The sequence below is a fragment of the Idiotropiscis lumnitzeri genome, unplaced genomic scaffold (assembly GCF_059441095.1).
Source record: "Idiotropiscis lumnitzeri isolate Australia: NSW breed Sydney's pygmy pipehorse unplaced genomic scaffold, RoL_Ilum_1.0 HiC_scaffold_58, whole genome shotgun sequence".
Lineage (NCBI taxonomy): Eukaryota > Metazoa > Chordata > Actinopteri > Syngnathiformes > Syngnathidae > Idiotropiscis > Idiotropiscis lumnitzeri.
In genome coordinates this window covers 363322-387654 of record NW_028283596.1, presented here as the reverse complement: position 1 = coordinate 387654, position 24333 = coordinate 363322, and positions in this window count along the sequence as shown.

Sequence of the window (24333 nt, the reverse complement as noted above, 5' to 3'; positions counted from 1 at the left end):
TCATTCTTTTGCACCCTGATCCTAAAGGCTTCATCTGATTGCCTTAAAGTTCTGTCTGGAGCATCTTAAGACCTGGGACAAACACTGGGGCTAAAATTTTTTGTTTCCGAAATACTATATGACGGGGGCGGGGCTTCAAAGTTTTCACTTAAGATTTCCTTCGCCGCAATGGACAAAATGCTTAATAACTCTCCTGCACGTGCTGCTAAAAATCCAAAACTTCACATGTACATAAAGAGTCGGTACCTGAAGACATCTATATGTTTATATTCAGTTATACACCTTGCGCCAATCAATATAAATTTTTACATTTTGACGTACTGCACGGTGCCCTTTTAACGAATCCGATTGAAAATTGGCTAGAAAAGACTCAAGACATTGATCTTACTCTATCCCTATTTTTATGACTTTCCTTCAAAGGGCGTGGCTATTACGGTGCCGCAGAGTCTGATTATTCTCCGTGGCAACAAAAGTTCCTGCAAAATGATTCAGATGATCCATCTTCTGGAAATCTTTCACATTTGAGGATATTCAGGCCCTGAAGACGGCTGCCAACTTATTTTTGATCGCAGTGGTAGCGCCACCAACTGGTTAAAACAAATACAAATTATTTTCGTTGATGTTTTTCTCCGGGCAGGTTAACAAAATCTACCTTATATTTGCTCGGATGAGTGTTTAGGCCTTGAGCATGTCACAATACGAAAGTCTTTCGCCTTCTTCAGAGTGTCACATGATGGTGTCTTGTGACCCGTCTTTATCAGCTGATGTTCCATGAGGGCGTGACTTACCTGTCACAAGAATGAAGGCAAGTCACGCCCCCCGCTGTCCGTTCACTCCGCCAAGATGCTGGTCCAGGTGGTAGAGAGGATGAAGGCTCCCTTGTCTCTGTTCATGGTTTTTATGCCTCGCTTGCAGATCTCAATGGCCTCTCTGATCCAGCGCTGTTGTTTGTTCTCTTCTGTGCGGATGACCCTGCCCTTCTCCCGGTCCATGATGTGGTTTTCCCTTTTGCAGTGGTCAGTGATTGCTGATTTGTAATGTTCATGTTGTGCTTGTTCTTTTACTGCTCTGATTTTTTCATTTTTTTGACAGGTAAGTCACACCCTCATGGAACATCAGCTCAAGACACCATCATGCGACACTCTGAAGAAGGCGAAAGACTCGCCGAAACATGTCAGGTAAAAAATTAACCTAAAACATAATTGTCTGCTTTTAATGAATCAGTCAAATATCAATAATAAGAAGACAAAATGAACCTAATACAAATAAATGAATGCTTAATAACTCCCCTGCACATGCTCCTAAAAATCCAAACCTTCACCTGTAAATAAAACGTCCCGACCTGAAGACATCTTAATGTTATTATTTTGTTATACACACAGTGCCGCCAAGTGGAATCAAAAATTTGTTTTTATTTTAATTTTCACGTACTGCACGGTGCCCTTTTGACGAATCCGACTGAAAATTAGTCAGAAAAGACTCAAGACAATGATCTTACTCTCTGCCGAATTTTGTGACGTTTTGGCAAAAGGCGTGGCTATTAAGGTGCTGAAAAGTCCAATTGTACTCTGTGGCAACAAAAGCTCCGGCAACATGACTCAGATGATCCTATCTTCTCGAAGTTGTACACATTTGAGGATACTTCAGCCCTGAAGACATCTACCAACTTATTTTACATCGTAGTAGTAGCGCCACCAACTGGTAAAAGCTAATACAAGTTATTTTCTTGGATGTTTTTCTCCGTGCAACTCAACAAGGTCGCCCTCATATATGCTCGGATTACTGTTTCGGCCGCCATGAGGATGTCACAATACGAAATTCGTGATTTTTCGTGAAAAGTTGTGGGAGTGGCATTGCACTGTTCGGCAATAAAACAAAGCTGATTATGAGGTTCTAAATATGAACGACAACTCGTAAAACTTTACACACACATCAGGCCGAGCAAATTTATCAATATTTTATAAGTTAGTTGTGCAGCTTTTTTGAAATGGCTCGCCATGGCCCTCGAGAAATGTTAAAAAAAAGCAGCTCTGGTTGAGTGTTTCACCTCGCTTTTTGTAAATTTTATGGAGTACAGTGAACCCTTGGTTATCGCGGTTAATGGGGACCGAGACCACCCGCGAAAACTGAAAATCCGCGAAGTAGCGGCGCACCTTCAAAAATGCTTAAAAAAAATATACAATATATATAATAAATATATAAATATATATATATATATATATATATATATATATATATATATATACGGGGAGAGAGAGAGTGAAATTCATGTTATAACAAAAAAACCAAATTATTATTAAAACGTATTATTTTTTTATTCCCCAGCCATTCTTTTTGTATTTATTTAATTACTCCGACTTTTACCTGCTGGTACGCCGTCCGGTGTGCCCTGTGAAATGAAAGGTGGCATTCTTTATTTATTTATTCATTTATTCATTCATAACTGACAGCCTCGCGCTCCGCTCGTGCCCGGGCGGAAGAGGTGCTCCAATTCGGCTTAACTGTGACACACGCCCGCCCTCCTCCCCCGGAACTTCCATTCGGTTAAACTTAGGGGCCGCTTGGCACCGCCCGTGCCCGGGGAAGGTGCTCCTCTTCGGCTTACTGTGACGCGAGCATGCCCTCCTCCTCCGGAGCTTCCATTCAGTTAAACTTAGGGGCCGCTTGGAACCGCCCGTGCCCGGGGAAGGTGCTCCTCTTCGGCTTACTGTGACGCGAGCATGCCCTCCTCCTCCGGAGCTTCCATTCGGTTAACCTTAGGGGCCGCTTGGAACCGCCCGTGCCCGGGGAAGGTGCTCCTCTTCGGCTTACTGTGACGCGAGCATGCCCTCCTCCTCCGGAGCTTCCATTCGGTTAAACTTAGGGGCCGCTTGGCACCGCCCGTGCCCGGGGAAGGTGCTCCTCTACGGCTTAACTGCCACGCACGCCGGCCGGAGCTCTGGTACGGTCCGAACCGCGCGAAACGTCGCCACCGATCGTGTCCGGGAGAACGTGCTCTTCTTCGTCCACTCTCCTCTTCGCCCACGCTCTTCTTCGGCGCACGCCGGCCGTCTAACCGCTCCAGCGCCCCGTCGTGCCGCTCGGCGAAACTACAATGCCCCCGAATATTTTTTAGACCCGCGAAGCACTGAACCCGCGAAAGGTGAACCGCGAAGTAGCGAGGGTTCACTGTATGTATAAGACCAAGACCTACAAAAAAGTCTCTTGGAGCAATGAGCTAGGTTTTACAGGAAGTCGGCCATTTTGAATTTACTTAAAAGGGGGCGGGTCACCACAATGGACTTTGTGTAGAAATTATCATTGGGGCCCGAGCAGCGACGGCGGCGAGGTCCCTATTGTTTTTGTAGAAATTATTATTAGGGCCTGAGCAGCGACCGCTACGAGGTCCCCATTGTTTTTGTGGAAATTATTATTATTTTTATTATTATTATTATTAGGGCCCGAGCAGTGACCGCTGCGAGGTCCCTATTGTTTTTCTAGAAATTGTTATTAGGGCCCGAGCTGCGACGGCTGCGAGGTCCCTATTGTTTTTGTAGAAAATATTATTACTTTTATTATTATTAATATTATTATTATTATTATGAGGGCCTGAGCAGCGACCGCTGCGAAGTCCCTATTGTTTTTGTAGAAATTATTATTATTATTATTTTTCCGATTGTTCGATCGCATTTTTGACCCCGAAACATGCACAAAAACTCACCAAACTTGGCAGTCTCATCGGGCATGGCGAAAAATTTGATATTTTAACGTCTAATATGAACAGGAAGTGAGTTATGAATTTTTGAAAGTCCGACTTTTGCCCTTTTTTGCATGTTTACAGGGGTCATTCTTTTGCACCCTGATCCTAAAGGCTTCATCTGATTGCCTTAAAATTCTGTCTGTAGCATCTGAAGACCTGGGACAAACACTGGGGCTAAAATTTTTTGTTTCCGAAATACTATATGACGGGGGCGGGGCTTCAAAGTTTTCACTTAAGATTTCCTTCGCCGCAATGGACAAAATGCTTAATAACTCTCCTGCACATGCTGCTAAAAATCCAAAACTTCACATGTACATAAAAAGTCTGTACCTGAAGACATCTATATGTTTATATTCAGTTATACACCTTGCGCCAATCAATATCATTTTTTACATTTTGACGTACTGCACGGTGCCCTTTTAACGAATCTGATTGAAAATTGGCTACAAAAGACTCAAGACATTGATCTTACTCTATCCCTATTTTTGTGACTTTCCTTCGAAGGGCGTGGCTATTACGGTGCCGCAGAGTCTGATTATTCTCCGTGGCAACAAAAGTTCCTGCAAAATGATTCAGATGATCCATCTTCTCGAAATTTTTCACATTTGAGGATATTCAGGCCCTGAAGACGGCTGCCAACTTATTTTTGATCGCAGTGGTAGCGCCACCAACTGGTTAAAACAAATACAAATTATTTTCGTTGATGTTTTTCTCCGGGCAGGTGAACAAAATCTACCTTATATTTGCTCGGATGAGTGTTTAGGCCTTGAGCATGTCACAATACGAAAGTCTTTCGCCTTCTTCAGAGTGTCACATGATGCTGTCTTGTGACCCGTCTTTATCAGCTGATGTTCCATGAGGGCGTGACTTACCTGTCACAAGAATGAAGGCAAGTCACGCCCCCCGCTGTCCGTTCACTCCGCCAAGATGCTGGTCCAGGTGGTAGAGAGGATGAAGGCTCCCTTGTCTCTGTTCATGGTTTTTATGCCTCGCTTGCAGATCTCAATGGCCTCTCTGATCCAGCGCTGTTGTTTGTTCTCTTCTGTGCGGATGACCCTGCCCTTCTCCCGGTCCATGATGTGGTTTTCCCTTTTGCAGTGGTCAGTGATTGCTGATTTGTAATGTTCATGTTGTGCTTGTTCTTTTACTGCTCTGATTTTTTTCATTTTTTTGACAGGTAAGTCACACCCTCATGGAACATCAGCTCAAGACACCATCATGCGACACTCTGAAGAAGGCGAAAGACTCGCCGAAACATGTCAGGTAAAAAATTAACCTAAAACATAATTGTCTGCTTTTAATGAATCAGTCAAATATCAATAATAAGAAGACAAAATGAACCTAATACAAATAAATGAATGCTTAATAACTCCCCTGCACATGCTCCTAAAAATCCAAACCTTCACCTGTAAATAAAACGTCCCGACCTGAAGACATCTTAATGTTATTATTTTGTTATACACACAGTGCCGCCAAGTGGAATCAAAAATTTGTTTTTATTTTAATTTTCACGTACTGCACGGTGCCCTTTTGACGAATCCGACTGAAAATTTGTCAGAAAAGACTCAAGACAATGATCTTACTCTCTGCCGAATTTTGTGACGTTTTGGCAAAAGGCGTGGCTATTAAGGTGCTGAAAAGTCCGATTGTACTTTGTGGCAACAAAAGCTCCGGCAACATGACTCAGATGATCCTATCTTCTCGAAGTTGTACACATTTGAGGATACTTCAGCCCTGAAGACATCTACCAACTTATTTTACATCGTAGTAGTAGCGCCACCAACTGGTAAAAGCTAATACAAGTTATTTTCTTGGATGTTTTTCTCCGTGCAACTCAACAAGGTCGCCCTCATATATGCTCGGATGACTGTTTCGGCCATGAGGATGTCACAATACGAAATTCGTGATTTTTCGTGAAAAGTTGTGGGAGTGGCATTGCACTGTTCGGCAATAAAACAAAGCTGATTATGAGGTTCTAAATATGAACGACAACTCGTAAAACTTTACACACACATCAGGCCGAGCAAATTTATCAATATTTTATAAGTTAGTTGTGCAGCTTTTTTGAAATGGCTCGCCATGGCCCTCGAGAAATGTTAAAAAAAAGCAGCTCTGGTTGAGTGTTTCACCTCGCTTTTTGTAAATTTTATGGAGTACAGTGAACCCTCGGTTATCGCGGTTAATGGGGACCGAGACCACCCGCGAAAACTGAAAATCCGCGAAGTAGCGGCGCACCTTCAAAAATGCTTAAAAAAAATATACAATATATATAATAAATATATATATATATATATATATATATATATATATATATATATATATATATATATATATATACGGGGAGAGAGAGAGTGAAATTCATTTTCCAACAAAAAAACCAAATTATTATTAAAACGTATTATTTTTTTATTCCCCAGCCATTCTTTTAGTATTTATTTAATTACTCCGACTTTTACCTGCTGGTACGCCGCCCGGTGTGCCCTGTTAAATGAAAGGTGGCATTCTTTATTTATTTATTCATTTATTCATTCATAACTGACAGCCTCGCGCTCCGCTCGTGCCCGGGCGGAAGAGGTGCTCCAATTCGGCTTAACTGTGACACACGCCCGCCCTCCTCCCCCGGAACTTCCATTCGGTTAAACTTAGGGGCCGCTTGGCACCGCCCGTGCCCGGGGAAGGTGCTCCTCTTCGGCTTACTGTGACGCGAGCATGCCCTCCTCCTCCGGAGCTTCCATTCAGTTAAACTTAGGGGCCGCTTGGAACCGCCCGTGCCCGGGGAAGGTGCTCCTCTTCGGCTTACTGTGACGCGAGCATGCCCTCCTCCTCCGGAGCTTCCATTCGGTTAACCTTAGGGGCCGCTTGGAACCGCCCGTGCCCGGGGAAGGTGCTCCTCTTCGGCTTACTGTGACGCGAGCATGCCCTCCTCCTCCGGAGCTTCCATTCGGTTAAACTTAGGGGCCGCTTGGCACCGCCCGTGCCCGGGGAAGGTGCTCCTCTACGGCTTAACTGCCACGCACGCCGGCCGGAGCTCTGGTACGGTCCGAACCGCGCGAAACGTCGCCACCGATCGTGTCCGGGAGAACGTGCTCTTCTTCGTCCACTCTCCTCTTCGCCCACGCTCTTCTTCGGCGCACGCCGGCCGTCTAACCGCTCCAGCGCCCCGTCGTGCCGCTCGGCGAAACTACAATGCCCCCGAATATTTTTTAGACCCGCGAAGCACTGAACCCGCGAAAGGTGAACCGCGAAGTAGCGAGGGTTCACTGTATGTATAAGACCAAGACCTACAAAAAAGTCTCTTGGAGCAATGAGCTAGGTTTTACAGGAAGTCGGCCATTTTGAATTTACTTAAAAGGGGGCGGGTCACCACAATGGACTTTGTGTAGAAATTATTATTGGGGCCCGAGCAGCGACGGCGGCGAGGTCCCTATTGTTTTTGTAGAAATTATTATTAGGGCCTGAGCAGCGACCGCTACGAGGTCCCCATTGTTTTTGTGGAAATTATTATTATTTTTATTATTATTATTATTAGGGCCCGAGCAGTGACCGCTGCGAGGTCCCTATTGTTTTTCTAGAAATTGTTATTAGGGCCCGAGCTGCGACGGCTGCGAGGTCCCTATTGTTTTTGTAGAAAATATTATTACTTTTATTATTATTAATATTATTATTATTATTATTAGGGCCTGAGCAGCGACCGCTGCGAAGTCCCTATTGTTTTTGTAGAAATTATTATTATTATTATTTTTCCGATTGTTCGATCGCATTTTTGACCCCGAAACATGCACAAAAACTCACCAAACTTGGCAGTCTCATCGGGCATGGCGAAAAATTTGATATTTTAACGTCTAATATGAACAGGAAGTGAGTTATGAATTTTTGAAAGTCCGACTTTTGCCCTTTTTTGCATGTTTACAGGGGTCATTCTTTTGCACCCTGATCCTAAAGGCTTCATCTGATTGCCTTAAAATTCTGTCTGTAGCATCTGAAGACCTGGGACAAACACTGGGGCTAAAATTTTTGTTTCCGAAATACTATATGACGGGGGCGGGGCTTCAAAGTTTTCACTTAAGATTTCCTTCGCCGCAATGGACAAAATGCTTAATAACTCTCCTGCACATGCTGCTAAAAATCCAAAACTTCACATGTACATAAAAAGTCTGTACCTGAAGACATCTATATGTTTATATTCAGTTATACACCTTGCGCCAATCAATATCATTTTTTACATTTTGACGTACTGCACGGTGCCCTTTTAACGAATCTGATTGAAAATTGGCTACAAAAGACTCAAGACATTGATCTTACTCTATCCCTATTTTTGTGACTTTCCTTCGAAGGGCGTGGCTATTACGGTGCCGCAGAGTCTGATTATTCTCCGTGGCAACAAAAGTTCCTGCAAAATGATTCAGATGATCCATCTTCTCGAAATTTTTCACATTTGAGGATATTCAGGCCCTGAAGACGGCTGCCAACTTATTTTTGATCGCAGTGGTAGCGCCACCAACTGGTTAAAACAAATACAAATTATTTTCGTTGATGTTTTTCTCCGGGCAGGTGAACAAAATCTACCTTATATTTGCTCGGATGAGTGTTTAGGCCTTGAGCATGTCACAATACGAAAGTCTTTCGCCTTCTTCAGAGTGTCACATGATGCTGTCTTGTGACCCGTCTTTATCAGCTGATGTTCCATGAGGGCGTGACTTACCTGTCACAAGAATGAAGGCAAGTCACGCCCCCCGCTGTCCGTTCACTCCGCCAAGATGCTGGTCCAGGTGGTAGAGAGGATGAAGGCTCCCTTGTCTCTGTTCATGGTTTTTATGCCTCGCTTGCAGATCTCAATGGCCTCTCTGATCCAGCGCTGTTGTTTGTTCTCTTCTGTGCGGATGACCCTGCCCTTCTCCCGGTCCATGATGTGGTTTTCCCTTTTGCAGTGGTCAGTGATTGCTGATTTGTAATGTTCATGTTGTGCTTGTTCTTTTACTGCTCTGATTTTTTTCATTTTTTTGACAGGTAAGTCACACCCTCATGGAACATCAGCTCAAGACACCATCATGCGACACTCTGAAGAAGGCGAAAGACTCGCCGAAACATCTCAGGTAAAAAATTAACCTAAAACATAATTGTCTGCTTTTAATGAATCAGTCAAATATCAATAATAAGAAGACAAAATGAACCTAATACAAATAAATGAATGCTTAATAACTCCCCTGCACATGCTCCTAAAAATCCAAACCTTCACCTGTAAATAAAACGTCCCGACCTGAAGACATCGTAATGTTATTATTTTGTTATACACACAGTGCCGCCAAGTGGAATCAAAAATTTGTTTTTATTTTAATTTTCACGTACTGCACGGTGCCCTTTTGACGAATCCGACTGAAAATTAGTCAGAAAAGACTCAAGACAATGATCTTACTCTCTGCCGAATTTCTTGACGTTTTGGCAAAAGGCGTGGCTATTAAGGTGCTGAAAAGTCCGATTGTACTCTGTGGCAACAAAAGCTCCGGCAACATGACTCAGATGATCCTATCTTCTCGAAGTTGTACACATTTGAGGATACTTCAGCCCTGAAGACATCTACCAACTTATTTTACATCGTAGTAGTAGCGCCACCAACTGGTAAAAGCTAATACAAGTTATTTTCTTGGATGTTTTTCTCCGTGCAACTCAACAAGGTCGCCCTCATATATGCTCGGATGACTGTTTCGGCCATGAGGATGTCACAATACGAAATTCGTCCTTTTTCGTGAAAAGTTGTGGGAGTGGCATTACACTGTTCGGCAATAAAACAAAGCTGATTATGAGGTTCTAAATATGAACGACAACTCGTAAAACTTTACACACACATCAGGCCGAGCAAATTTATCAATATTTTATACGTTAGTTGTGCAGCTTTTTTGAAATGGCTCGCCATGGCCCTCGAGAAATGTTAAAAAAAGCAGCTCTGGTTGAGTGTTTCACCTCGCTTTTTGTAAATTTTATGGAGTACAGTGAACCCTCGGTTATCGCGGTTAATGGGGACCGAGACCACCCGCGAAAACTGAAAATCCGCGAAGTAGCGGCGCACCTTCAAAAATGCTTAAAAAAAATATACAATATATATAATATATATATATATATATATATATATATATATATATATATACGGGGAGAGAGAGAGTGAAATTCATGTTATAACAAAAAAAACAAATTATTATTAAAACGTATTATTTTTTTATTCCCCAGCCATTCTTTTAGTATTTATTTAATTACTCCGACTTTTACCTGCTGGTACGCCGTCCGGTGTGCCCTGTGAAATGAAAGGTGGCATTCTTTATTTATTTATTCATTTATTCATTCATAACTGACAGCCTCGCGCTCCGCTCGTGCCCGGGCAGAAGAGGTGCTCCAATTTGGCTTAACTGTGACACACGCCCGCCCTCCTCCCCCGGAGCTTCCATTCGGTTAAACTTAGGGGCCGCTTGGCACCGCCCGTGCCGGGGGAAGGTGCTCCTCTTCGGCTTACTGTGACGCGAGCATGCCCTCCTCCTCCGGAGCTTCCATTCGGTTAAACTTAGGGGCCGCTTGGAACCGCCCGTGCCCGGGGAAGGTGCTCCTCTACGGCTTAACTGCCACGCACGCCGGCCGGAGCTCTGGTACGGTCCGAACCGCGCGAAACGTCGCCACCGATCGTGTCCGGGGGAACGTGCTCTTCTTCGTCCACTCTCCTCTTCGCCCACGCTCTTCTTCGGCGCACGCCGGCCGTCTAACCGCTCCAGCGCCCCGTCGTGCCGCTCTGCGAAACTACAATGCCCCCGAATATTTTTTAGACCCGCGAAGCACTGAACCCGCGAAAGGTGAACCGCGAAGTAGCGAGGGTTCACTGTATGTATAAGACCAAGACCTACAAAAAAGTCTCTTGGAGCAATGAGCTAGGTTTTACAGGAAGTCGGCCATTTTGAATTTACTTAAAAGGGGGCGGGTCACCACAATGGACTTTGTGTAGAAATTATTATTGGGGCCCGAGCAGCGACCGCGGCGAGGTCCCTATTGTTTTTGTAGAAAACATTATTACTTTTATTATTATTATTATTATTATTATTAGGGCCTGAGCAGCGACCGCTGCGAAGTCCCTATTGTTTTTGTAGAAATTATTATTATTATTATTTTTCCGATTGTTCGATCGCATTTTTGACCCCCGAAACATGCACAAAAACTCACCAAACTTGGCAGTCTCATCGGGCATGGCGAAAAATTTGATATTTTAACGTCTAATATGAACAGGAAGTGAGTTATGAATTTTTGAAAGTCCGACTTTTGCCCTTTTTTGCATGTTTACAGGGGTCATTCTTTTGCACCCTGATCCTAAAGGCTTCATCTGATTGCCTTAAAATTCTGTCTGTAGCATCTGAAGACCTGGGACAAACACTGGGGCTAAAACTTTTTGTTTCCGAAATACTATATGACGGGGGCGGGGCTTCAAAGTTTTCACTTAAGATTTCCTTCGCCGCAATGGACAAAATGCTTAATAACTCTCCTTCACATGCTGCTAAAAATCCAAAACTTCACATGTACATAAAGAGTCTGTACCTGAAGACATCGACATGTTTATATTCAGTTATACACCTTGCGCCAATCAATATCATTTTTTACATTTTGACGTACTGCATGGTACCCTTTTAACGAATCCGATTGAAAATTGGCTAGAAAAGACTCAAGACATTGATCTTACTCTATCCCTATTTTTATGACTTTCCTTCAAAGGGCGTGGCTATTACGGTGCCGCAGAGTCTGATTATTCTCCGTGGCAACAAAAGTTCCTGCAAAATGATTCAGATGATCCATCTTCTGGAAATCTTTCACATTTGAGGATATTCAGGCCCTGAAGACGGCTGCCAACTTATTTTTGATCGCAGTGGTAGCGCCACCAACTGGTTAAAACAAATACAAATTATTTTCGTTGATGTTTTTCTCCGGGCAGGTGAACAAAATCTACCTTATATTTGCTCGGATGAGTGTTTAGGCCTTGAGCATGTCACAATACAAAAGTCTTTCGCCTTCTTCAGAGTGTCACATGATGCTGTCTTGTGACCCGTCTTTATCAGCTGATGTTCCATGAGGGCGTGACTTACCTGTCACAAGAATGAAGGCAAGTCACGCCCCCCGCTGTCCGTTCACTCCGCCAAGATGCTGGTCCAGGTGGTAGAGAGGATGAAGGCTCCCTTGTCTCTGTTCATGGTTTTTATGCCTCGCTTGCAGATCTCAATGGCCTCTCTGATCCAGCGCTGTTGTTTGTTCTCTTCTGTGCGGATGACCCTGCCCTTCTCCCGGTCCATGATGTGGTTTTCCCTTTTGCAGTGGTCAGTGATTGCTGATTTGTAATGTTCATGTTGTGCTTGTTCTTTTACTGCTCTGATTTTTTCATTTTTTTGACAGGTAAGTCACACCCTCATGGAACATCAGCTGATAAAGACGGGTCTCAAGACACCATCATGCGACACTCTGAAGAAGGCGAAAGACTCGCCGAAACATGTCAGGTAAAAAATTAACCTAAAACATAATTGTCTGCTTTTAATGAATCAGTCAAATATCAATAATAAGAAGACAAAATGAACCTAATACAAATAAATGAATGCTTAATAACTCCCCTGCACATGCTCCTAAAAATCCAAACCTTCACCTGTAAATAAAACGTCCCGACCTGAAGACATCTTAATGTTATTATTTTGTTATACACACAGTGCCGCCAAGTGGAATCAAAAATTTTTTTTTATTTTAATTTTCACGTACTGCACGGTGCCCTTTTGACGAATCCGACTGAAAATTAGTCAGAAAAGACTCAAGACAATGATCTTACTCTCTGCCGAATTTTGTGACGTTTTGGCAAAAGGCGTGGCTATTAAGGTGCTGAAAAGTCCGATTGTACTCTGTGGCAACAAAAGCTCCGGCAACATGACTCAGATGATCCTATCTTCTCGAAGTTGTACACATTTGAGGATACTTCAGCCCTGAAGACATCTACCAACTTATTTTACATCGTAGTAGTAGCGCCACCAACTGGTAAAAGCTAATACAAGTTATTTTCTTGGATGTTTTTCTCCGTGCAACTCAACAAGGTCGCCCTCATATATGCTCGGATGACTGTTTCGGCCATGAGGATGTCACAATACGAAATTAGTCCTTTTTCGTGAAAAGTTGTGGGAGTGGCATTGCACTGTTCGGCAATAAAACAACGCTGATTATGAGGTTCTAAATATGAACGACAACTCGTGAAACTTTACACACACATCAGGCCGAGCAAATTTATCAATATTTTATACGTTAGTTGTGCAGCTTTTTTGAAATGGCTCGCCATGGCCCTCGAGAAATGTTTTAAAAAAAGCAGCTCTGGTTGAGTGTTTCACCTCGCTTTTTGTAAATTTTATGGAGTACAGTGAACCCTCGGTTATCGCGGTTAATGGGGACCGAGACCACCCGCGAAAACTGAAAATCCGCGAAGTAGCGGCGCACCTTCAAAAATGCTTAAAAAAAATATACAATATATATAATAAATATATATATATATATATATATATATATATATATATATATACGGGAAGAGAGAGAGTGAAATTCATGTTATAACAAAAAAAACTAATTATTATTAAAACGTATTATTTTTTTATTCCCCAGCCATTCTTTTTGTATTTATTTAATTACTCCGACTTTTACCTGCTGGTACGCCGTCCGGTGTGCCCTGTGAAATGAAAGGTGGCATTCTTTATTTATTTATTCATTTATTCATTCATAACTGACAGCCTCGCGCTCCGCTCGTGCCCGGGCAGAAGAGGTGCTCCAATTTGGCTTAACTGTGACACACGCCCGCCCTCCTCCCCCGGAGCTTCCATTCGGTTAAACTTAGGGGCCGCTTGGCACCGCCCGTGCCCGGGGAAGGTGCTCCTCTTCGGCTTACTGTGACGCGAGCATGCCCTCCTCCTCCGGAGCTTCCATTCGGTTAAACTTAGGGGCCGCTTGGAACCGCCCGTGCCCGGGGAAGGTGCTCCTCTTCGGCTTACTGTGACGCGAGCATGCCCTCCTCCTCCGGAGCTTCCATTCGGTTAAAGTTAGGGGCCGCTTGGCACCGCCCGTGCCCGGGGAAGGTGCTCCTCTACGGCTTAACTGCCACGCACGCTGGCCGGAGCTCTGGTACGGTCCGAACCGCGCGAAACGTCGCCACCGATCGTGTCCGGGGGAACGTGCTCTTCTTCGTCCACTCTCCTCTTCGCCCACGCTCTTCTTCGGCGCACGCCGGCCGTCTAACCGCTCCAGCGCCCCGTCGTGCCGCTCGGCGAAACTACAATGCCCCCGAATATTTTTTAGACCCGCGAAGCACTGAACCCGCGAAAGGTGAACCGCGAAGTAGCGAGGGTTCACTGTATGTATAAGACCAAGACCTACAAAAAAGTCTCTTGGAGCAATGAGCTAGGTTTTACAGGAAGTCGGCCATTTTGAATTTACTTAAAAGGGGGCGGGTCACCACAATGGACTTTGTGTAGAAATTATTATTGGGGCCCGAGCAGCGACCGCGGCGAGGTCCCTATTGTTTTTGTAGAAAATATTATTACTTTTATTATTATTATTATTATTATTATTAGGGCCTGAGCAGCGACCGCTGCGAAGTCCCTATTGTTTTTGTAGAAATTATTATTATTATTATTTTTCCGATTGTTCGATCGCATTTTTGACCCCCGAAACATGCACAAAAACTCACCAAACTTGGCAGTCTCATCGGGCATGGCGAAAAATTTGATATTTTAACGTCTAATATGAACAGGAAGTGAGTTATGAAATTTTGAAAGTCCGACTTTTGCCCTTTTTTGCATGTTTACAGGGGTCATTCTTTTGCACCCTGTTCCTAAAGGCTTCATCTGATTGCCTTAAAATTCTGTCTGTAGCATCTGAAGACCTGGCACAAACACTGGGGCTAAAATTTTTTGTTTCCGAAATACTATATGACGGGGGCGGGGCATCAAAGTTTTCACTTAAGATTTCCTTCGCCGCAATGGACAAAATGCTTAATAACTCTCCTGCACATGCTGCTAAAAATCCAAAACTTCACATGTACATAAAGAGTCTGTACCTGAAGACATCTATATGTTTATATTCAGTTATACACCTTGCGCCAATCAATATCATTTTTTACATTTTGACGTACTGCACGGTGCCCTTTTAACGAATCTGATTGAAAATTGGCTAGAAAAGACTCAAGACATTGATCTTACTCTATCCCTATTTTTGTGACTTTCCTTCGAAGGGCGTGGCTATTACGGTGCCGCAGAGTCTGATTATTCTCCGTGGCAACAAAAGTTCCTGCAAAATGATTCAGATGATCCATCTTCTCGAAATTTTTCACATTTGAGGATATTCAGGCCCTGAAGACGGCTGCCAACTTATTTTTGATCGCAGTGGTAGCGCCACCAACTGGTTAAAACAAATACAAATTATTTTCGTTGATTTTTTTCTCCGGGCAGGTTAACAAAATCTACCTTACATTTGCTCGGATGAGTGTTTAGGCCTTGAGGATGTCACAATACGAAAGTCTTTCGCCTTCTTCAGAGTGTCACATGATGGTGTCTTGTGGCCCGTCTTTATCAGCTGATGTTCCATGAGGGCGTGACTTACCTGTCACAAGAACGAAGGCAAGTCACGCCCCCCGCTGTCCGTTCACTCCGCCAAAATGCTGCTCCAGGTGGTAGAGAGGATGAAGGCTCCCTTGTCTCTGTTCATGGTTTTTATGCCTCGCTTGCAGATCTCAATGGCCTCTCTGATCCAGCGCTGTTGTTTGTTCTCTTCGGTGCGGATGACCCTGCCCTTCTCCCGGTCCATGATGTGGTTTTCCCTTTTGCAGTGGTCAGTGATTGCTGATTTGTAATGTTCATGTTGTGCTTGTTCTTTTACTGCTCTGATTTTTCATTTTTTTGACAGGTAAGTCACACCCTCATGGAACATCAGCTGATAAAGACGGGTCTCAAGACACCATCATGCGACACTCTGAAGAAGGCGAAAGACTCGCCGAAACATGTCAGGTAAAAAATTAACCTAAAACATAATTGTCTGCTTTTAATGAATCAGTCAAATATCAATAATAAGAAGACAAAATGAACCTAATACAAATAAATGAATGCTTAATAACTCCCCTGCACATGCTCCTAAAAATCCAAACCTTCACCTGTAAATAAAACGTCCCGACCTGAAGACATCTTAATGTTATTATTTTGTTATACACACAGTGCCGCCAAGTGGAATCAAAAATGTGTTTTTATTTTAATTTTCACGTACTGCACGGTGCCCTTTTGACGAATCCGACTGAAAATTAGTCAGAAAAGACTCAAGACAATGATCTTACTCTCTGCCGAATTTTGTGACGTTTTGGCAAAAGGCGTGGCTATTAAGGTGCTGAAAAGTCCGATTGTACTCTGTGGCAACAAAAGCTCCGGCAACATGACTCAGATGATCCTATCTTCTCGAAGTTGTACACATTTGAGGATACTTCAGCCCTGAAGACATCTACCAACTTATTTTACATCGTAGTAGTAGCGCCACCAACTGGTAAAAGCTAATACAAGTTATTTTCTTGGATGTTTTTCTCCGTGCAACTCAACAAGGTCGCCCTCATATATGCTCGGATGACTGTTTCGGCCATGAGGATGTCACAATACGAAATTCGTGATTTTTCGTGAAAAGTTGTGGGAGTGGCATTGCACTGTTCGGCAATAAAACAAAGCTGATTATGAGGTTCTAAATATGAACGACATCTCGTAAAACTTTACACACACATCAGGCCGAGCAAATTTATCAATATTTTATACGTTAGTTGTGCAGCTTTTTTGAAATGGCTCGCCATGGCCCTCGAGAAATGTTAAAAAAAAGCAGCTCTGGTTGAGTGTTTCACCTCGCTTTTTGTAAATTTTATGGAGTACAGTGAACCCTCGGTTATCGCGGTTAATGGGGACCGAGACCACCCGCGAAAACTGAAAATCCGCGAAGTAGCGGCGCACCTTCAAAAATGCTTAAAAAAAATATACAATATATATAATAAATATATAAATATATATATATATATATAAATATATATATATATATATATATATATATATATATATATATATATATATATATATATATATATATATATATATATATATATATATATATATATATATATATATATACGGGGAGAGAGAGAGTGAAATTCATGTTATAACAAAAAAACCAAATTATTATTAAAACGTATTATTTTTTTATTCCCCAGCCATTCTTTTTGTATTTATTTAATTACTCCGACTTTTACCTGCTGGTACGCCGTCCGGTGTGCCCTGTGAAATGAAAGGTGGCATTCTTTATTTATTTATTCATTCATAACTGACAGCCTCGCGCTCCGCTCGTGCCCGGGCAGAAGAGGTGCTCCAATTTGGCTTAACTGTGACACACGCCCGTCCTCCTCCCCCGGAGATTCCATTCGGTTAAACTTAGGGGCCGCTTGGCACCGCCCGTGCCCGGGGAAGGTGCTCCTCTTCGGCTTACTGTGACGCGAGCATGCCCTCCTCCTCCGGAGCTTCCATTCGGTTAAACTTAGGGGCCGCTTGGAACCGCCCGTGCCCGGGGAAGGTGCTCCTCTTTGGCTTACTGTGACGCGAGCATGCCCTCCTCCTCCGGAGCTTCCATTCGGTTAAACTTAGGGGCCGCTTGGCACCGCCCGTGCCCGGGGAAGGTGCTCCTCTACGGCTTAACTGCCACGCACGCTGGCCGGAGCTCTGGTACGGTCCGAACCGCGCGAAACGTCGCCACCGATCGTGTCCGGGGGAACGTGCTCTTCTTCGTCCACTCTCCTCTTCGCCCACGCTCTTCTTCGGCGCACGCCGGCCGTCTAACCGCTCCAGCGCCCCGTCGTGCCGCTCGGCGAAACTACAATGCCCCCGAATATTTTTTAGACCCGCGAAGCACTGAACCCGCGAAAGGTGAACCGCGAAGTAGCGAGGGTTCACTGTATGTATAAGACCAAGACCTACAAAAAAGTCTCTTGGAGCAATGAGCTAGGTTTTACAGGAAGTCGGCCATTTTGAATTTACTTAAAAGGGGGCGGGTCACCACAATGGACTTTGTGTAGAAATTATTATTGGGGCCCGAGCAGCGACGGCGGCGAGGTCCCTATTGTTTTTCTAGAAATTGTTATTAGGGCCCGAGCTGCGACGGCTGCGAGGTCCCTATTGTTTTTGTAGAAAATATTATTACTTTTATTATTATTATTATTATTATTATTAGGGCCTGAGCAGCGACCGCTGCGAAGTCCCTATTGTTTTTGTAGAAATTATTATTATTATTATTTTTCCGATTGTTCGATCGCATTTTTGACCCCCGAAACATGCACAAAAACTCACCAAACTTGGCAGTCTCATCGGGCATGGCGAAAAATTTGATATTTTAACGTCTAATATGAACAGGAAGTGAGTTATGAATTTTTGAAAGTCCGACTTTTGCCCTTTTTTGCATGTTTACAGGGGTCATTCTTTTGCACCCTGATCCTAAAGGCTTCATCTGATTGCCTTAAAATTCTGTCTGTAGCATCTGAAGACCTGGCACAAACACTGGGGCTAAAATTTTTTGTTTCCGAAATACTATATGACGGGGGCGGGGCATCAAAGTTTTCACTTAAGATTTCCTTCGCCGCAATGGACAAAATGCTTAATAACTCTCCTGCACATGCTGCTAAAAATCCAAAACTTCACATGTACATAAAGAGTCTGTACCTGAAGACATCTATATGTTTATATTCAGTTATACACCTTGCGCCAATCAATATCATTTTTTACATTTTGACGTACTGCATGGTGCCCTTTTAACGAATCCGATTGAAAATTGGCTAGAAAAGACTCAAGACATTGATCTTACTCTATCCCTATTTTTATGACTTTCCTTCAAAGGGCGTGGCTATTACGGTGCCGCAGAGTCTGATTATTCTCCGTGGCAACAAAAGTTCCTGCAAAATGATTCAGATGATCCATCTTCTGGAAATCTTTCACATTTGAGGATATTCAGGCCCTGAAGACGGCTGCCAACTTATTTTTGATCGCAGTGGTAGCGCCACCAACTGGTTAAAACAAATACAAATTATTTTCGTTGATGTTTTTCTCCGGGCAGGTGAACAAAATCTACCTTATATTTGCTCGGATGAGTGTTTAGGCCTTGAGCATGTCACAATACAAAAGTCTTTCGCCTTCTTCAGAGTGTCACATGATGCTGTCTTGTGACCCGTCTTTATCAGCTGATGTTCCATGAGGGCGTGACTTACCTGTCACAAGAATGAAGGCAAGTCACGCCCCCCGCTGTCCGTTCACTCCGCCAAGATGCTGGTCCAGGTGGTAGAGAGGATGAAGGCTCCCTTGTCTCTGTTCATGGTTTTTATGCCTCGCTTGCAGATCTCAATGGCCTCTCTGATCCAGCGCTGTTGTTTGTTCTCTTCTGTGCGGATGACCCTGCCCTTCTCCCGGTCCATGATGTGGTTTTCCCTTTTGCAGTGGTCAGTGATTGCTGATTTGTAATGTTCATGTTGTGCTTGTTCTTTTACTGCTCTGATTTTTTCATTTTTTTGACAGGTAAGTCACACCCTCATGGAACATCAGCTAATAAAGACGGGTCTCAAGACACCATCATGCGACACTCTGAAGAAGGCGAAAGACTCGCCAAAACATGTCAGGTAAAAAATTAACCTAAAACATAATTGTCTGCTTTTAATGAATCAGTCAAATATCAATAATAAGAAGACAAAATGAACCTAATACAAATAAATGAATGCTTAATAACTCCCCTGCACATGCTCCTAAAAATCCAAACCTTCACCTGTAAATAAAACGTCCCGACCTGAAGACATCTTAATGTTATTATTTTGTTATACACACAGTGCCGCCAAGTGGAATCAAAAATTAGTTTTTATTTTAATTTTCACGTACTGCACGGTGCCCTTTTGACGAATCCGACTGAAAATGAGTCAGAAAAGACTCAAGACAATGATCTTACTCTCTGCCGAATTTTGTGACGTTTTGGCAAAAGGCGTGGCTATTAAGGTGCTGAAAAGTCCCATTGTACTCTGTGGCAACAAAAGCTCCGGCAACATGACTCAGATGATCCTATCTTCTCGAAGTTGTACACATTTGAGGATACTTCAGCCCTGAAGACATCTACCAACTTATTTTCCATCGTAGTAGTAGCGCCACCAACTGGTAAAAGCTAATACAAGTTATTTTCTTGGATGTTTTTCTCCGTGCAACTCAACAAGGTCGCCCTCATATATGCTCGGATGACTGTTTCGGCCATGAGGATGTCACAATACGAAATTCGTCCTTTTTCATGAAAAGTTGTGGGAGTGGCATTGCACTGTTCGGCAATAAAACAAAGCTGATTATGAGGTTCTAAATATGAACGACAACTCGTAAAACTTTACACACACATCAGGCCGAGCAAATTTATCAATATTTTATACGTTAGTTGTGCAGCTTTTTTGAAATGGCTCGCCATGGCCCTCGAGAAATGTTAAAAAAAGCAGCTCTGGTTGAGTGTTTCACCTCGCTTTTTGTAAATTTTATGGAGTACAGTGAACCCTCGGTTATCGCGGTTAACGGGGACCGAGACCACCCGCGAAAACTGAAAATCCGCGAAGTAGCGGCGCACCTTCAAAAATGCTTAAAAAAAATAAACAATATATATAATAAATATATATATATATATATATATATATATATATATATATATATATATACGGGGAGAGAGAGAGTGAAATTCATGTTATAACAAAAAAACCAAATTATTATTAAAACGTATTATTTTTTTATTCCCCAGCCATTCTTTTAGTATTTATTTAATTACTCCGACTTTTACCTGCTGGTACGCCGTCCGGTGTGCCCTGTGAAATGAAAGGTGGCATTCTTTATTTATTTATTCATTTATTCATTCATAACTGACAGCCTCGCGCTCCGCTCGTGCCCGGGCAGAAGAGGTGCTCCAATTTGGCTTAACTGTGACACACGCCCGCCCTCCTCCCCCGGAGCTTCCATTCGGTTAAACTTAGGGGCCGCTTGGCACCGCCCGTGCCCGGGGAAGGTGCTCCTCTTCGGCTTACTGTGACGCGAGCATGCCCTCCTCCTCCGGAGCTTCCATTCGGTTAAACTTAGGGGCCGCTTGGAACCGCCCGTGCCCGGGGAAGGTGCTCCTCTACGGCTTAACTGCCACGCACGCCGGCCGGAGCTCTGGTACGGTCCGAACCGCGCGAAACGTCGCCACCGATCGTGTCCGGGGGAACGTGCTCTTCTTCGTCCACTCTCCTCTTCGCCCACGCTCTTCTTCGGCGCACGCCGGCCGTCTAACCGCTCCAGCGCCCCGTCGTGCCGCTCGGCGAAACTACAATGCCCCCGAATATTTTTTAGACCCGCGAAGCACTGAACCCGCGAAAGGTGAACCGCGAAGTAGCGAGGGTTCACTGTATGTATAAGACCAAGACCTACAAAAAAGTCTCTTGGAGCAATGAGCTAGGTTTTACAGGAAGTCGGCCATTTTGAATTTACTTAAAAGGGGGCGGGTCACCACAATGGACTTTGTGTAGAAATTATTATTGGGCCCCGAGCAGCGACCGCGGCGAGGTCCCTATTGTTTTTGTAGAAAACATTATTACTTTTATTATTATTATTATTATTATTATTAGGGCCTGAGCAGCGACCGCTGCGAAGTCCCTATTGTTTTTGTAGAAATTATTATTATTATTATTTTTCCGATTGTTCGATCGCATTTTTGACCCCCGAAACATGCACAAAAACTCACCAAACTTGGCAGTCTCATCGGGCATGGCGAAAAATTTGATATTTTAACGTCTAATATGAACAGGAAGTGAGTTATGAATTTTTGAAAGTCCGACTTTTGCCCTTTTTTGCATGTTTACAGGGGTCATTCTTTTGCACCCTGATCCTAAAGGCTTCATCTGATTGCCTTAAAATTCTGTCTGTAGCATCTGAAGACCTGGGACAAACACTGGGGCTAAAATTTTTTGTTTCCGAAATACTATATGACGGGGGCGGGGCTTCAAAGTTTTCACTTAAGATTTCCTTCGCCGCAATGGACAAAATGCTTAGTAACATTCCTGCACATGCTGCTAAAAATCCAAAACTTCACATGTACATAAAGAGTCTGTACCTGAAGACATCTATATGTTTATATTCAGTTATACACCTTGCGCCAATCAATATCAATTTTTACATTTTGACGTACTGCACGGTGCCCTTTTAACGAATCTGATTGAAAATTGGCTAGAAAAGACTCAAGACATTGATCTTACTCTATCCCTATTTTTGTGACTTTCCTTCGAAGGGCGTGGCTATTACGGTGCCGCAGAGTCTGATTATTCTCCGTGGCAACAAAAGTTCCTGCAAAATGATTCAGATGATCCATCTTCTCGAAATTTTTCACATTTGAGGATATTCAGGCCCTGAAGACGGCTGCCAACTTATTTTTGATCGCAGTGGTAGCGCCACCAACTGGTTAAAACAAATACAAATTATTTTCGTTGATTTTTTTCTCCGGGCAGGTTAACAAAATCTACCTTACATTTGCTCGGATGAGTGTTTAGGCCTTGAGGATGTCACAATACGAAAGTCTTTCGCCTTCTTCAGAGTGTCACATGATGGTGTCTTGTGGCCCGTCTTTATCAGCTGATGTTCCATGAGGGCGTGACTTACCTGTCACAAGAATGAAGGCAAGTCACGCCCCCCGCTGTCCGTTCACTCCGCCAAAATGCTGCTCCAGGTGGTAGAGAGGATGAAGGCTCCCTTGTCTCTGTTCATGGTTTTTATGCCTCGCTTGCAGATCTCAATGGCCTCTCTGATCCAGCGCTGTTGTTTGTTCTCTTCGGTGCGGATGACCCTGCCCTTCTCCCGGTCCATGATGTGGTTTTCCCTTTTGCAGTGGTCAGTGATTGCTGATTTGTAATGTTCATGTTGTGCTTGTTCTTTTACTGCTCTGATTTTTTCATTTTTTTGACAGGTAAGTCACACCCTCATGGAACATCAGCTGATAAAGACGGGTCTCAAGACACCATCATGCGACACTCTGAAGAAGGCAAAAGACTCGCCGAAACATGTCAGGTAAAAAATTAACCTAAAACATAATTGTCTGCTTTTAATGAATCAGTCAAATATCAATAATAAGAAGACAAAATGAACCTAATACAAATAAATGAATGCTTAATAACTCCCCTGCACATGCTCCTAAAAATCCAAACCTTCACCTGTAAATAAAACGTCCCGACCTGAAGACATCTTAATGTTATTATTTTGTTATACACACAGCGCCGCCAAGTGGAATCAAAAATTTGTTTTTATTTTAATTTTCACGTACTGCACGGTGCCCTTTTGACGAATCCGACTGAAAATTAGTCAGAAAAGACTCAAGACAATGATCTTACTCTCTGCCGAATTTTGTGACGTTTTGGCAAAAGGCGTGGCTATTACGGTGCTGAAAAGTCCGATTGTACTCTGTGGCAACAAAAGCTCCGGCAACATGACTCAGATGATCCTATCTTCTCAAAGTTGTACACATTTGAGGATACTTCAGCCCAGAAGACATCTACCAACTTATTTTACATCGTAGTAGTAGCGCCACCAACTGGTAAAAGCTAATACAAGTTATTTTCTTGGATGTTTTTCTCCGTGCAACTCAACAAGGTCGCCCTCATATATGCTCGGATGACTGTTTCGGCCATGAGGATGTCACAATACGAAATTAGTCCTTTTTCGTGAAAAGTTGTGGGAGTGGCATTGCACTGTTCGGCAATAAAACAACGCTGATTATGAGGTTCTAAATATGAACGACAACTCGTGAAACTTTACACACACATCAGGCCGAGCAAATTTATCAATATTTTATACGTTAGTTGTGCAGCTTTTTTGAAATGGCTCGCCATGGCCCTCGAGAAATGTTCAAAAAAGCAGCCCTGATTGAGTGTTTCACCTCGCTTTTTGTAAATTTTATGGAGTACAGTGAACCCTCGGTTATCGCGGTTAATGGGGACCGAGACCACCCGCGAAAACTGAAAATCCGCGAAGTAGCGGCGCACCTTCAAAAATGCTTAAAAAAAATATACAATATATATATATATAGATATATATATATATATATATCTATATATATACGGGGAGAGAGAGAGTGAAATTCATTTTATAACAAAAAAACCAAATTATTATTAAAACGTATTATTTTTTTATTCCCCAGCCATTCTTTTTGTATTTATTTAATTACTCCGACTTTTACCTGCTGGTACGCCGTCCGGTGTGCCCTGTGAAATGAAAGGTGGCATTCTTTATTTATTTATTCATTTATTCATTCATAACTGACAGCCTCGCGCTCCGCTCGTGCCCGGGCGGAAGAGGTGCTCCAATTCGGCTTAACTGTGACACACGCCCGCCCTCCTCCCCCGGAACTTCCATTCTGTTAAACTTAGGGGCCGCTTGGCACCGCCCGTGCCCGGGGAAGGTGCTCCTCTTCGGCTTACTGTGACGCGAGCATGCCCTCCTCCTCCGGAGCTTCCATTCAGTTAAACT